The 16,927-nt window shown below is 37.3% G+C and overlaps 1 long non-coding RNA gene across 1 annotated transcript in view; it reads left to right on the forward strand.

Moving 5' to 3' along the window:
* The window catches only part of LOC111554442, a 29,553-nt gene that overhangs the window by 634 nt on the left and 11,992 nt on the right, over positions 1-16,927 (forward strand). The gene's annotated exons all lie outside the window — the stretch shown is intronic.

Raw genomic sequence — 16,927 nt, forward strand, 5'->3', positions numbered from 1 at the left:
AAAGAAAGAAAGAAAGAAAGAAAGAAAGAAAGAAAGAAAGAAAGAAAAAACAAAACAAGACAAAACATGGAGGAAAACCAGTTAAGAAGCTATTGTAAAAGTCTGATGGCTTGGATTGTGGTGAGAGCAGAAACAAAGATAAGTGGATTCCAGGGAATATTTTAGATAGATATATCTATGGGACTCAGTGATGGCTTAGTTAGAATTGAAGGTGGGATTGAAGGAGGGAGGTGAGACTGAAGGTAAAGGCTATATCAAGGATGACACACCGAGTATTCATGCTAAAGCATCTGAGTAGATGAAAATGTTATTTATTGATGTAGAAGACCAAAGGAAAGCACATTTGAGCAGGCAAGGATTAAGAATTTGGTTTTGTAAATCTTAAATCTGAGATGCCTGTGAGACCTCCAAATAGAGAATTCAGGTTATCAATTAGCTATGCAAACCTGGAGCTCCGCAAGGAGACTAGATTAGAGATATATATTTGAATCAGCAGCCTATGTAAATGCGATCATCCTGGAATGACAAAACAGAGCACGAGGAAAGGATTGAGCTCAGGACAGAGCCATGAGGAGCCCCAACATTCAGATGTGGCTTGAGAAGAAGGGATCAGAACAGGAGTCTGAGGCCACGGAGTGGTAGGAAACTTATAGTGCATGGTCTCATAGGGTCCAAAGGAAGAGAGTGGTTTGATAATTGGTTAGTAGTTAACAGTGTCAAGTGCAGCTAAGAAGTTAAATATGATGAGATTGCTCTTCCCCTAAGTGACCTGAGGTGATCTGTGAAAATAGTTCACTATTCACTTGACCCAGAAAATCCCACAAAATTATGCAAATCAAGAGGTTCAAATCTTTGTGTTCACTTTCAGAACACTCATGAAATTGCCCAGGCCATCAGGCATATGCACATACAAAAAGCCACCGGGCATCTGAAAGATGTCACTTTACAGAAGCAGAGTGTACCATTCCGACATTTCGGTGGGGGAGTTGTTGGGTGTGCCCAGGCCAAGCAGTGGGGCTGAACATGGGGTCAGTGGCCCAAAAAGCGTGCTGAATTTTTGCTGCACATACTTAAAAGTAAACAGAGATTAATGCTGAGCTTAACGGTTTAGATATAGATTCGCTGGTCATTGAGCATATCTAGGTGAACAAAGCACATAAAATGTGTTACCAGACTTACAGAGCACATAGTCAGATTAACTCATACATGAGCTCTCCCTGCCACATTGAGATGATCCTTACTGAAACAAATTTTTCTTCTTATTCAAGAAGAAAAATAATGAGCGAAGTATCCAATTATTAAAGAAGAACCTGTTTATTTTTTAAATGAATAACAGTGGGTATTAAATCACTACGGTATTTTTGTTCTACTAGCTACATTTGAAAGAGTGGTACAAGAGTTTTATTATTTAATAGTAATTTAAATTTTATCAGTGATTACGTTTTTATTAACTATTCAAACTTCTGATAAAAGTGGTTAGATGTTGATTTAAAAATATGTGAGGAGGTGCCTAACTTTCCCAATTCTTCTCTGCTATCAATAGTTAGAAATATCCCTTGATTTAGGCCAAATGCAGTGGCTCATATTTGTCATCCCAACACTTTGGGAGGCTCAGGTGGGCAGATCACTTGCACTCAGGAGTTCGAGACCAGCCTGAGCAACAGCCTGAGCAACAAAAAATACAAACAATAAGCCAGGTGTGGCGACACATGCCTATGATCCCAGCTACTCAGGAGGCTGAGGTGGAAACATTGCTTAAGCCCAGAAGGTTGAGGCTGCAGTGAGCCAAGATCACATCATTGCACTCCAGCCTGGGTAACAGAGTGAGACCCTGTCATACACACACACACACACACACACAGACTCCCTTGATTTAGTACATCAGAGCTTTACATTAATGTACAATGTACCACAGTAAGATTTAAGAAGGGAGAAATGTATGAATTTCTTCTGTAAGGTGGAAAAGGGTAATTGTGAAAAGGAAGATAAGAACCAAAAACTGGCAGGTGCATTTTCAGGTGGATAGGTTTATAAAAATGTACTAAATTGTTTTAAATTTTGCAAAAGGTAGTTGAGTATTTGTGCCCATATTCCCTTGGAAAGTCTTTGTGTTCCACTGGGAGTTCACATAACACAGGTTAAAAAATGCTGGTTTAGCCCAAACTTCATTCTGCATCACTCAAATAAAATTAGGATTCTGTAAACAAAGACAATTCTACAGTATCTGCAATAGGTAGTCTTCTCAGGGTGAGTCAGAGAAATAGCAGTGGCAGAGAATGGGAGCTCAAGCTTTCTAGAGAACAAAGGTAAGATTGCTGGGCCATGTAGACCACCTGCTGATACCTATAATTAAGATTTTATTGTGATAGAAATCTGGATTGGTTTTGTGATTTTTACGGCCATGCTCAGCTGCTTAGGCATTGACACAGGGGAGGACTGGGGGTTCTGTAGGCACATGCTGTGAAAGGAGAAAAAGTCAATTAAGCCTAGCATATTTGTGATAGGATGATTATAATGATGGGCTCAGGAATCTAAGCCTGTGTGGGAGAAGGGAAGGCAAAAGGGCATGATGGCAAAAAAGTGGAAAGGATCATAGATCAAAAAACCTGAGCCAGGCACAGTGGCTCATGCCTGTAATGCCAGCGCTTTGGAAGGGTGAGGTAGGAAGATCATTTGAGCCTGGGAGTTTAAAACCAGCTTGGGAGTTATGGCAATACCTCCATCTCTACCAAAAAAAAAATTAGTTGGCATGATGGCATGCACCTGTAGTCCCAGTTGCTTGTGAGGCTGAGGTGGGAGGATAGCTTGAGCCCAGGAGTTCAAGATTGCAGTGAGCCATGATGACATCACTGCACTCTACCCTGGGCAACAAAGTGAGACCTTCTCTCAAAAAAAGAAAAAAAAAAATCTAACAAAACTAAGCAGGAAAGCTGGAAGGAAGAGATAATGGATGACTGATATGGTTTGGCTGTGTCCACACCTAAATTTCATCTTGAATTGTAGCTCCCATAATTCCCGCATGTTGTAGGAGTGACCCTGTTGTGGGAGATAATTGAATCATGGGGGTGGTTTCCCCCATACTGTTCTCCTGGTAGTGAATAACTCCTACAAGATCTGATGATTTTATAAGGGGTTTACCCTTTCGCTTGGCTCTCACTATTCTCTCTTGCCTGCTGCCATGTGAGACATGACTTTGCTCCTCCTTGCCTTCCATCGGGATTGCGAGGCCTCCCTAGCCATGTGGAATGGTGAGTCCATTAAACCTCTTTTTCTTTATAAATTACCCAGTCTTGGGTATGTCTTTATCAGCAGCATGAAGACAGACTAGTACAATGACAAATGGGATGTCTGAATTTACGATTTGTTTTAAAAATGTCTGTTCCTGCCCTTTGCCTACTTTTTAATGGAATTATTTGTATTTGTTGTTGTTGAGTTGTTTGAGTTCCTTGCAAATTCTGGATATTAGTCCCCTGTCAGATGCATGGTTTGCAAATATTTTCTCCCATTCTGCAAGTTGTCTGTTCACTTTGTTGATTATTTCTTTTGCTGTGCAGAAGAAACTTAAACCTTTTAGTCTAAGTCCCATTTGCCTATTTTTGATTTTCTTGCCTGTGCTTTTTAGGTCTTAGTCATGAATTCTTTGACTAATGTCCAGAAGAGTTTTCTCTAGGTATTCTTCCAATATTTTTAAAGTTTCAGGTCTTACATTTAAATTTTTAACATATCTTGAGCTGATTTTTTTATTTGGTGAGAGATGGGAGTCCAGTTTCATTCTTCTATATATTGGAATCCAATTTTACCAGCACCATTCAGTGAAAAGGATGTTCTTTTCCCAGTGTACATTCTTGTCACCATTATCTTCAGTGAAACAAGACACAGAATAATAAATATCACATGTTCTCACTCATATGTGGGAGCTAAATAATGTTTACACATGGACTTAGAGTGTGGAATGATAGACAATGGAGACTCAGAAGAGAATCTCAGTGGGAGGAAGATGAATGATGAGAAATTCCCTAATGGGTACAATTTATGTGAATTGGGTGATGGATACCTGAAGGCCCTGACTTCACCACTATGCAATCTATGCATGTAACAATATTGCACTTGTACTCCATAAATTTAACAAAAAAATCCCTTTGGGTTTTGATGTGATGAATTTCTGGGGTGAAAAGCACAAGGGGGTGACCATGGCCATGGGTAGCTGTGCAGGAATGGAGATAATCACGAATTAGAAGGGTAGGGAACTGAGATGCAAGGTTGCTGGATGAGCTTCAAGGGTAATATCAGGCGCCATGTGGAGAAGATGGCTGTCAATCAGGCTCTTCAGTGAGTCTGAGTAGGAAGCAAAAGGGTGATCAGCAATTTGTTATTCCGTGGTGGATGGGGCGTGGTGTAGTCCATACAGTGCAAGCCTAAGAGGAGAAGAGGTTTTTATAAGAAAGTGGAATGAGGAGGAATATCTGAAAGTGGCTCTGGAGAACAACAAACAGAACACTTCTACTTCTCAACCCTGAGGGGTATGGTGCTTATCAGATTTCGAAGCTCTTTGTACTGAGAGAATACCACTTTCCTTTCTACACATGAAGTACACTGTGATTATAGCTCTTATGTGTGGGTGAGTATAACCCTGAAGCTTTACATACACAACACTGAGAAATATAATCAAACTGGAAAAGATATTTTAAAATTTATATTTTCCAAATATATGGAAATGTATAGATTCTTGTTTTTAGAGACAACACGAAGAATTTCCAACATTTTTCAGTTTTCTGCTACTTCTTTGGTATCCTTATTTTCCTGAATTTAGACCTTTTTACTCTATGGAAAGATACTGAGATACAATTTATTTGCTTCAAATTCTATCAACAGAGTAATTTTTGGTCCAGTGGCCTGTACTGCTATTTATTTTTCCACTGCTTTCTGTACTTACATGAACATCTGGTAAGTGTCAGGCACTATGTTAGGCACAGATGCAGTAGTTAACAAGACCTATCCCCTCCCCTCAAGGAGCCTAATCTAATGGGGAAGATAATGTAGATTATCATTAGATACCTCATTCATTTATTTATTTATCCACTCCTGCATTGACTTTTCCATTCATTCATCCATCCATCCATCTATTCTTCAGTAAACATTTATTAGGCACTCAACTTGGGCATAGCACTACCTTAGCAACCTTGACCACTGTGCATTTGTGGAGATCAATAACTCATAATTATGGGTCTGATCAGTAAAAATAAATCTGGAATTCCTTAAGGTAAAAAGTACATTTTACTAATACTTGCCGTTGGATAAAGGGCATGTGGACGATCACAAAAAATACTCTAACTGTCAATATAATGTGTCTACAAGCCTGGACTCTGAAGTCAGATCAACTTGAATTCAAATTCTGGTTCTATCACTTTTTAGCTGTTTGCCTTCAGGCAAGTTTAATCTCCATGCTCCTCAGTTTTCTCAACTGTAGTATGGAAATAATACTTATCTCATAGAAATGTTGAAATTGAGCAAGATAATATCTTTATAGCTTAGAAAATAAGTGCCTATTAAGTGACATGATGCCATCAAAAAATTATTAAGGCAAATAGAAACAGACAACACTACATGGCCACACTCCATCACCTCTTCCTTTTTTGGGTCAAATTTGGTAATAACCACTTTGAAAAGAAAGAACATGAAAACACACACACACACATGCAAGCACACATACATGTGCGCGCACACACAACTGTGACACAAGAATCTGGACAGTGGAGAGCCCTGACAGCCCAAGGGGTCCATGTAACTTCTGTGACACAAGACCTTTTCCACTTTAGCAGGGAATGAGCTGTTTACAGCACCGGCGGTAAAATCCAGTTGTCTAACAGAATTAGGTTTACATTGGCAAGATGGTTTACCTGGGGCTGAGAAAGCCACTGGTTCAGATCCAGCAGTGTCGGAATTTTACCACATTTCTATTGGTGGGGGCTTTGGCATAAACCATCAAGGCTCCCATCTGATAATGATAACAATGAGTGAGAGGTTGTTAATTCTAGCAGGTTAACTAATACATTAACTTCTCCTAGAGAAGAGGCTTTCAACTTGCCTGCACCTTGGAATTGCTATGGAGCTGTTAAAAAGGACTGATTCCAGGTCCCACACCCAGAGATTCTGATTTAATTGGTGTGGGATTCAGTCTAAGCACGGGAATTTTTAAAAACTGCTCTAGTGATTCTAATGAGCAGCTGCGGCCGAGAACCCCTGCCTTAGAGCCTAAGGTCCCATTTCAAGTCATAGGGAAGTTCCCATCTATATTGCGTAAAGCCAATGGTTCCTGTATACACATGCACTCATTCTCTCTCTCACACACACACTCATACACATACACACTAGCCACCTTCTAATCTTTGAAACCTCACTGAGAAACAAGAGTGATAAAGTGAGTAGATACTAAGACAGTTTTAACTAGAACATAGTTGAAGGAAGAAATACTTCAGACAGTTTGTAGGCAACAGAGAAGGCATTCAAAGAAAGAAGTAATAGAGGTCTCATTTGCCAATGGATTTCTAGCAACCGGGATGAGGAGAATGAAGGGAGGAAAGGGAAGAAGCAAGAGAAAAGAGAAACGGGGGAAGGGAAGAGAGAGAGAGAGAACAAGAACACAAAGATGTGCAGATTTGGAGCCTCAGTGGGGGTTGGAGAAGGTCTAAGAAAGTCCCTGACAGGAATTCTGTGGAAAGCCCACAGGATATAAGCACAAGTTCTGCTGAGGAAGAGAAAAGACTCAGTCGATGCTGGGCACATATTTTATTGAGTTCCCATCAGTTGAATTTGTGCTTTCTTCGGCAGCGACACCCCAATCTTGTCATGCATGACCATGACCCCAGTTTAGGAGATTCGGAAGACCCTTCTGCCCTGATTCAGCATATTTTCTATTTCTTTCTTTCTTTTTATTTCTTCTCCCATTGACCTTCCAATAGGCACTATGGCCCGATTCTCAGTGCAGCCTGCAGTCTATGCACTAAGTGTAATGAATTCTAATCTGCGCGAGCGCTGTGCTCCGCCCTTTGAGTGGTGCCAATAGATCTGCCCTGATGTCATGCACATGGTCTTGGTTGGGCTTCTCATAATCTCAGCTCTCATGTATTAATTCTGGCAGGGAACAATATGTGCTGAGGAAGAAAAATGCAGCTAAGTGGCCCAGGAAGAGATTACACCCAAGCTTTGATCTTTTTATATATTGTTTGGTTCAAAGGGTAGTCATTGGTCTCAGCAACTCCTTCCCAGGTACTCTCATGTGATCCTAGGTAATCAAGCCTAAAACAGTACACTTTTCTCCCTGACTCATTTTTACCAGAACAATCATCATGAAAGTGTAATTATATGACAGAACACCGAGGACATAGAACTTTACTCCTTTGTAGAGGTAGTCTTTTCACATAGAATTTTCATTTGCCAGTAGCTTGATATCTGCTACTCCTAGAAAGATTTCTTTAAGGTCTAAAGATTACACGATGCCCCAAATTTGAGAATCTTTGAGCTCCCTATCGACCCGTGTTCTACCAATTGTGAAGTGGAACAAAGAACAAAGGACAAGTTTAAGAGGTTTCTACAAAAGAGCTGGATACCAGCAAGAGACATGACAAAAGATATAAATAAACCATAGAAATAGGAAAATGTATAGTAAAATTTTATGCATGTGTCATTTAGTTACTCTTCTCTTAGGAAATTATGATACATTGGGAACAATTAATACAATGATGATATATAATAAAAAAATTATCATGACCTAAATGTTTATCAGCTTGGTTTGTTGAATAAATTATGGTATATAAATATAATGGAATATTATGGACATTAATAAATAAGATGGAATACTACATTTATTGTATATGTTAAGTTAAAATGCCAATTGCAGAACAGTGTGATCCAATTTTGAAAAAAAAACCTGGAAGAGACACACTACAATGTGGTAGGGTGACAGAATTTCTCTTCTTTGTGTCATTGATTTTTTTTTCACAGTAAGCATCCATAGCGTCTATAATTAGTAAAAATACAGAAACTTTTCCACCCACACCCCATAAAACAAAAAAATGAAAGTATTTGTTGAACAAATAAGAATTTATAAAAAAGTTATACTACTGCCCTCCTCCCCCCACCACACACACATCTTTTTCCCCTGGTACTGGAATTGAAAGTCAGCATCACTGTGGCAATGACAAATAGGCAAAGGTTTGGTAGAGCCATGATGTTCCGAGATTTTTGTTAAAGAAATTCACAAGCCTGATGATTTGAGGAAAGCCTAAAAAGCTTTCTCCTTTTATGGTGTTGTGTGTATATGTTTGCATACCCTTAGACACAGCTTCTCATGCATCTTTTCCAATGACTCGCGGAGACTCTGGGTCAGTGTCAAGGGGGCAAAGTCTTTTCATATTCCCTCTCTCCCTTCCTGATCCCCAGAGGAAGGCCTTCTTTTAGAATCCTTGGCTGCTCCCAGCACCAGCCCTGGGAAAACTTCAAGTAGAGGAGGCTCTACCTATATTCCCTCTGCAGGACCATCTTCCTCCTCTCAGCTTCCCCTCTCACCACTCTCTGTCACCTGAGATACCCAAGCTACTCCCCAGAGCCTGTTTCTGTCAGCTGTGGTCCCTCACCACACATACCTCTCACAGCCTTTCAGGCTCCAGAATAACATTGCTTTCTATTCCCGGCTCCCTGCTGAACCATGACAACTCCTATCGTGGCAGGGCAAGGTTCCTGGTTAAGAGGAATTAAAATCTCAAAACAGTGCAAATAATCAATACTCTGACAAGTAGTCACATCTCAGAAAGAGTTAACCTGGAGAAATGAATCTGTAATACTGTAATTTTAGCCAGGATTACAGACTAATAAGGACAATATTTTGGTGGGTGTATGTGTTGGAGTGGGGGTGGAAGCAGCAAGCTAGTTAGCAACAAAACAAGGACCAGAACTTTTGTTTCCCTGTTGCCTAATCCAGGGCTCTTGTGGCAATAGTTTTTTGCCTTCTTTTGCTTCTTCATTGGAATTTAACAATCTTAGTGGTATTTTATAATTTGAAGAAAATTTCATCCTTCAATACTTTAAAGAGAAAAAGTACTATATTGCTATAGAATGTGTGTAAAAAGCTGATTTGAACAGTGCTTGTAGTCACTTTGGCATATCAAAGGATTATTAAATCACAGTATCTCCAGTTTAAAGCAAAAAATCAAAATAGTATTAACCCCTGCCATACTGCTTGAGAGACAGTGAGCTCTGGAATCAGATTGCCTGGGATGAGTGGGCAGGCAGTCTAATTCACATGCAACGGCTAGCTTAGCCACACGCCAGCTGTGTGACCTTGGGCAAATTAACCTTGCCTCTCCATGCCTGCGTTTCCTCTTTCATAAAACATGAGCAATAAAGGTATCCACCTTACAGGATTGCTTCTAGCATTAAATGAGTTGATGCATATAAAACATTTAGAACAGAGACTGGCACAAAGTAAACACCCGATAGGTGTCCCTCATGTAATTAGCAGTTGAAGAAATGAAAGTATAGGTCACAGCTACATATGTATTTTGTTGGATGCTCACGTCAGTAAAAAATATGTTAGATGTATCGGTGAGAATAGTCAGGAAAACTTAAAAAGAACAATGATAAAATGAAGACTTGCATTTCCAGGCATTACTATCTTTTATACCACCCATCAGTACAATCAGTGAAATAAAATGAGACTGTAGCCAACAGTAAACAGAACAATGGAACAGAATAGAAATCTCTAAAAGCAACCCCAAACACACACATGAATTTAGTACTAACAAGATTGACATTTGAAATTTGGGGAAAAAAATTGAGCCACCCAATAAATAGTGGTAAGACAAATGGTGAAACATTTGGAAAAGTCATCAGATCTGTTTTTTTATAATTTATACCAAACTAAGTTACAGGTGGAAAAAGGCTAAATGTAAAAACATGATAAAATTATGAAAGGATGAAAAGTAAGGATAGAGTATAAAGATAACTATAATCAGCTATCAGGGAAAGGAAGGACTTAACTTGAAATCAAAGGATAAGCCATAAAGAAACAGCTAAATAGACTTTAATATGTAAAATTATTAAAATTCTGTATATTAAAAAGTAAAAGAACTGGGGAAAAATTGCATATGGGATCAAGAGCATTACTTGATAAAGCTCATTTATAAATCAGTTAGAAAATATGATGCTCACTGAGACAGGGAAATGGGTAAAGAACATGGAAGGTAAATTCCCAAAAGACATTTAATGACCAAAATCAAATAAGAAATTTCAGTTAGATTAATATTTAAAGGAATGCAGTTTAAAAATGAGATACTATATCTCTCTTAACAAATTTACAACTTTTAGTGAATTATAATCCTCAGTATTTGCGAGAGTTTGGGGAATGGATATTTTCAGGTACTGTTAATAGTGTGTTTTGCTACAACATTTCTTCAGAGTATTTTAGTGGTGTGTCAAAAGTCTTAAAAATGCTTATAGCCTTTGAATAATAATTCCACTTCTTAAAATTAGTTGGAAGAAAATAATCGGGAATCTGGCCAAAGGCTTATCTGTAAAGATACTCACTGAACATTTCTCATAGTAGGAAAAAATACAACAAAACAAAGGATTGGGTAAATAGATTGGATTTTCCATATGAAGGAATAATATACAGTCACTAAAAACAATGTTTCTGGTTGGGAATGGTGGCTCATGCCTGTAATCCCTGCACTTTTGGAGGCCAAAGCAGGAGGAGAGCTTTAGGCCAGGAGTTCAAGACCAACCTAGGCAACATAGTGAGACCCCCATCTCTACCAAAAAAAAAAAAAAAGCCAGACATGGTGGTGCACACCTGTAGTCTCAGGTACTTGGGAGGCTGAGGCAGAAGGATTTCTTAAGCCTAGGAGTTTGATGCTGCAGTGAGCTGTGGTCATGCCAATGCACTCTAGCCTGAGTGGCAGTGCTAGACCTTGCTTCTAAAAAAAAAAGTTTATTTAATGACGTGGAAAACTTAACAGAGTATACCATGTTAAAAAACAAACTGGCGTATAAAACAGTTCAATACCAGTATTTTAAAATACGAATTCTTAAAGGGATGAAAGAATAAGTCTTAGCAGTTGCTTATTTCTAAGTGGTGAAATTGAGGACTATTTTGATTTTCTTCATTTTTTTCTTTATTTTTTATTTTTTTTATAGACAGCATGCATTATCATTTCAGTTAAAATTTTAATTGAGACAATTATAGATTTACATGTCATTGTAAACAATAATAGAGATCTGTGTACCCATTATCTGGGTTCCCCCAATGGTTATATCTTGCAAAACTATATTATGATATCACAACCACGATATTGGCATTGATTCAATCTGTATGTCTTATTCAGATTTCCCAAGCTTTACTTGTACTCATTTGTGTATGGGTGTGTGTTTAGTTCTGTACAATTTTATCACATCTGTAGATTTGGGTATTCACCAGCATAGGCAAGATATAGACCAGTTAGTTCCTTTACCATAAGAAAGACCTCTCCTGTTGCCTTTATACCCTCACCTACCTCCCACTTCTTTAAATTTTTAATTTTTATGGATACACATTAATAGAAGTTATACGTATTTATGGGGTACATGAGATATTTTGCAACAGGCATACAATGCATAACAATCACATCTGGTAAATGGAATATCCATCACCAAACATTTATCATTTCTTTGTGTTACAATCATTCCAATTATATCCTTTTAGTTATTTAAAAATGTACAATGAATTATTGTTGACTGTAATCACTCTGTTATGTTATCAAATACTAGCTCTTATTCATTCCATCTAACTATATTTTTACACTCATTAACCATCCTGACTTCAATGATCCTTCCCAGCCTCTAGTAACCATCATTCTACTCTCTATCTCCATGGGTTCAGGTGTTTTAATTTTTAACTCCCACAAATGGGAGATAACATGTGAAGTTTGTCTTTCTGTGCCTGGCTTATATCACTTAACATAATTACCTCCAGTTCCATCCATGTTGTTGCAAATGACGGGATCTCATTATTTTTTATGGCAGAATAGTAGTCCATTATGTATATGTACCACATTTTCTTTATCTGTATGCCTGTTGTTGAACACTTAGGTTGCTTCCAAATCTTGGCTATTGTGAATAGTGCTGCAATAGACATGGGAGCTTATTTCTTCAGACTTTTCTTCAATATACTGATTTCCTTCCTTGTGGATGTATACCTAGCAGTGGGACTGCTGAATCACATGGTAGTTCTATTTTTAGTTATTGAGGAAACACCATACTGTTCTCTACAGTGGTTATGCTAATTTACGTTACCACCAACAGCATATGAAGGTTCCTTTTCCCCCACGTCCTCTCCGGCATTCATTATTGCCTGCATTTTGGATAAAAGCCATTTTTAACTGGGGTGAGATGATATCTCATTGTAGTTTTGAGCAATTTCTCAAATGATCAATAATGTTGAGCATCTTTTCATATACCTGTTTGCCATTTGTATGCCTTCTTTTGAGAAATATCTTTTCAGAGCTTCTGCCTATTTTTGTCATGTTTAGATTATTACCACATTTTTTCCTATTGAGGAGTTTGAACTCCTTATATATTCTGGGTATTAATCCCTTGTGAAATGAAGGGATAAATATTTGTTTGCAGCTGTTTAACCCATTCTGTGGGTTGTCTCTTTGTTGATTGTTTTCTTTGCTGTACAGAAGCTTTTTAACCTGATGTGACCCCATTTTTCCATTTTTGCTTTGGTTGCCTGGGCTGGTGGGATATTACCCAAGAAATCTTTGCCAAGACCGATGTCCTGGAGAGTCTCCCTGAAGTTTTCTTTTAGTAGTTTCATAGCTTGAGGTTTTAGATTTGTCTTTAATTCATTTTGATTTGATTTTGTATATGACAAGAGATAGGAGTCTAGTTTCCTTCTTTTGCATATGGATATCCAGCTTGCCAGTACCATTTATTAAAGAGACTGTCCTTTCCCAGCATATGCTCTCGGCACCTTTGTTGAATGAGTTGACTGTAGATACGTGAACTTATTTTTGGGTTCTCTATTATGTCACATTGGTCTTTGTGTCTGTTTTTATGTCAGTACCATGCTGTTGTGATTACTATAGCTTTGTAGTATAACTTGAAACCAGGTAAAGTGATTCTTCAAATTTTGCACTTTATGCTTAGGATGGCTTTGGCTATTCTGGGTCTTTTGTGGTTCAATATAAGTTTTAGGATTGTTTTTTCTCTTTCTGTAGAGAACACCATTGGTATTTTGGTAGGGATTGCATTGAATCTGTAGATTGCTTTGGGTAGTATGGACGTTTTAACAATATTGATTCTTTCAATCCATGAACATGGAACATCTTTTCATTTTTTTGTGTGTCCTCTTCAATTTCTTTTATCAATGTTTTATGGTTTTCATTGTAGAGATCTTTCACTTCTTTGGTTAATTACTAGGTATTTTATTTTATTTGTAGTTATCATAAATGTGATTACTTTCTTGATTTCTTTTTCAGATTGTTCGATGTTGGCATATAGAAATGCTACTGATTTTTGTATGTTTATTTTGTATCTGGCAACTTTACTGAATTTGGTTATCAGTTTGAATAGTTTTTTGGTGGAGTCTTTAGGTTTTCCAAATGTAAGATTATATAATGTGCAAACAGGAATAATTTGACTTCCTTTCTGATTTGGATGCACTTTATTTCTTTCCCTTACCTGATTGCTCTAGCTAGGACTCTGGTATTATGTTGAATAACATTGGTGAAAGTGGGCATCCTTACCGTGTTCCAGGTCTTAGAGAAAAAGCTTTCAGTTTTCCCCCATTCAATGTTATACTAACTGTGAGTCTGTTGTATATAACTTACATTGTGTTGAGATATGTTCCTTCTATATCCAGTTTTTTTGGAGTTTTTTTTATTATGAAGGAATGTTGATTTTTATCAAGTTCTTTTTAGCATCAACTGAAATGATCATATGTTTTTGTCTTTCATTCTGTTGAGAAGATGTATAGTGTTGATTGATTAGAAATGTTGAACCATTCTTGCATCCCTGGGATAAATCCCATATGGTCATGATCTTTTTAATGTGTTGTGGAATTCAGTTTGATAGTATTTTTTTGAGGATTTTTGCATCAATGCTCATCAGGGATATTGGCTTGTAGTTTTCTTTTTTCTTTCCTTTTTTTTTTTTTTTTTTTTTGATGTGTCTTTGTCTGGTTTTGGTATCAGGGTAGTACTGCCCTTGTAGAATGAGTTTAGAAGTATTCTTCCATTCTCTATTTTTTGGATTAGTTTGATTGGGATTGGTATTAGTTCCTTTCTAAATCTTTGGTAAAATTCAGCAGTGAAGCCACTGGGTCCTGGAATTTTCTTTGCTGGGAGACTTTTTATTACTTGATCTCATTACTTGTTATTCATCTATTCAGGTTTTGGATTTCTTTGTAGTTAAATCTTGGTAGGTATAATTTATCCTTTTTTTAGGTTTTCCTATTTATTGGCATGTAGTTACTCATGGTAGTCTCTAATGATCCTTTGAATTTCTGCAGTATCCATTGTAATGTATCCTTTTTCATTTCTCATTTTATTTATTTGTGTTTTCTCTTTTATTCTTAGTCTGTTTAAAGGTTCACCAATTTTGTTTTTCTTTTCAAAAACCCAATTTTTCACTTCATTTATCTTTTATATATTTTTCATTTCAATTTCACTTATTTTTGCTCTGATCTTTATTATTTCTTCTACTAATTTTGAGTTTGTTTTGCTCTTGCTTTTCTACTTCTTTAAACAGAATCATTATGTTGTTTATTTGAAGTTTTTCTACTTCAATGTAGGTGCTTATCACTAAAAACTTACCACTTAGTAGTGCTTTTACTGTATACCTTAGGTTTTGGAATATTGTGTTTACATTATCATTTGTTTCAAGAAATATTTCAATTTCCTTCTTAATTTCTTCATGGACCTACTGATCATTCAGAATATATTGTTTAATTTCCATATGTTTGTATAGTTTCCAATTCCAATTTCTCTTGTTATTGATTTCTAGTTTTATTCCATTGTGGCCAGAGAAGATACTTGATATTATTTCAATTTTTTGACTGTTTTAACACTTGTTTTGTGATTTCATATTTGACCTATTCTAGAGAATAATCCATGTATTGAGGAGAAGAATGTGCTATTGGATGAAATATTCTGTATATATCTGTTAGGTTCATTTGATCTATAGCACAGACTAAGTCCAATGTTTCTTTGTTGACTTTCTGTCTGAATGATCTGTCCAATGTTCAAAGTGGAGTGTCGAAGTCCCCATCTATTATTGTATTGGGACGTCTCTCTCTCTTTAACTGGTAAACTCTCTTTATTTAACTCTAATAATATATGCTTTATATCTGGGTGCTCCAGTGTTGGGTGCATATATATTTACAATTGTTATATCCTATTGCTGAACTGACCCCTTTGTAATTACACAGTGACCTTCTTTGTCTCTTTTTATAGTTTTTGTCTTGAAATCTCTTTTGTCTCAAAAGAGTAGCTACTCCTACTCTTTTTTGGTTTCCCTTTGCATGGAATAATTTCTTTCATCCTTTCATTTGTCTATGTGTGTCTTTATAGGTGAAGTGTGTTTTTGCAGGCAACAGATCATTGGATCTTATTTTTTAAAAATCCATTCAGCCACTCTGTCTTTTTATTAGAGTATTTAGTCCATTTACATTCAATATTATTGTTGATAAGTAGGGAGTTATTCCTCCCATTTTGTTATTTGTTTTCTGGTCACTTTATAATCTTCTCTTTCTTCCATTTTGTCTTCCTTTAGTGAAAATGATTTTCTCTGGTGGTATGTTTTAATTTCTTGCTTTTCATTTTTGATGTATCTGTTGTAGGTCTTTTGACTTGAGGCTACCATGAGGCTTGCAAATCACATCTTATAACCCAATATTTTAAACTGATGACAACTTAACTCTCATTGCAAAGATAAACAAGTGAGGAGAAAACTAATAAAACTCTATATTTTAATTTCATTCCTTCACTTGTTAACATTTTGCTGTTTCTATTTATATCTTATTATAGTGTCTATGTTTTGAAAAGTTGTTGTAGTTATTTTTGATAGGTTCATCTTTTAGTCTTTATACTCAATATAGGAGTAGTTTCCACACGACAATTAGTGACATAATATTCTGTGTTTTTGTCTTTTTACTAACCATTGCAAGTTACTATTGTATCTTCAGGTGATTTCTGTTTTTGTTGCTGTCGAGACAGCGTCTACTTATGTTGCCCAGGCTGCAGTGCAGTGGTGCAGTCTAGGCTCACTGCAACCTCTGCCTCTGAGTTTGAGTGATTCTTCTGCCTCAGCCTCCTGAGTAGCTGGGATTACAGATGCTGCCACCATACCCAGCTAATTTTTGTATTTTTAGTAGAGGCAGGATTTCACTATGTTGGCCAGTCTGGTTGCAAACTCCCACCATCAGGTGATCCTCCCACCTTGGCCTCCCAAAGTGCTGGGATTACAGGCGTAAGCCACCATGCCCGGCCTAGATGATTTCTTATTGCTCATTAACATCCTTTTCTTTTCTTTTTAATTATTATACTTTAAGTTCTAGGGTACGTGTGCACAACATGCAGGTTTGTTACACATGTATACATGTGCCATGTTGGTGTGCTGCACTCATTAACTGGTCATTTACATTAGGTATATCTCCTAATGCTACCCCTCCCCCCTACCCCCTCCCCACAATAGGACCCAGTGTGTGATGATCCCCTTCCTCTGTCCAAGTGATCTCATTGTTCAATTCCCACCTATAAGTGAGAACACGTGGTGTTTGGTGTTGTGTCTTTGCGATAGTTTGCTGAGAATGATGGTTTCCAGTTGCATCCATGTCCCTACAAAGGACATGAACTCATCCTTTTTTATGGCTGCATAGTATTCCATGGTGTAT

This window comes from Piliocolobus tephrosceles, chromosome 6, assembly GCF_002776525.5.
Source record: "Piliocolobus tephrosceles isolate RC106 chromosome 6, ASM277652v3, whole genome shotgun sequence".
Taxonomy (NCBI): Eukaryota; Metazoa; Chordata; class Mammalia; order Primates; family Cercopithecidae; genus Piliocolobus; species Piliocolobus tephrosceles.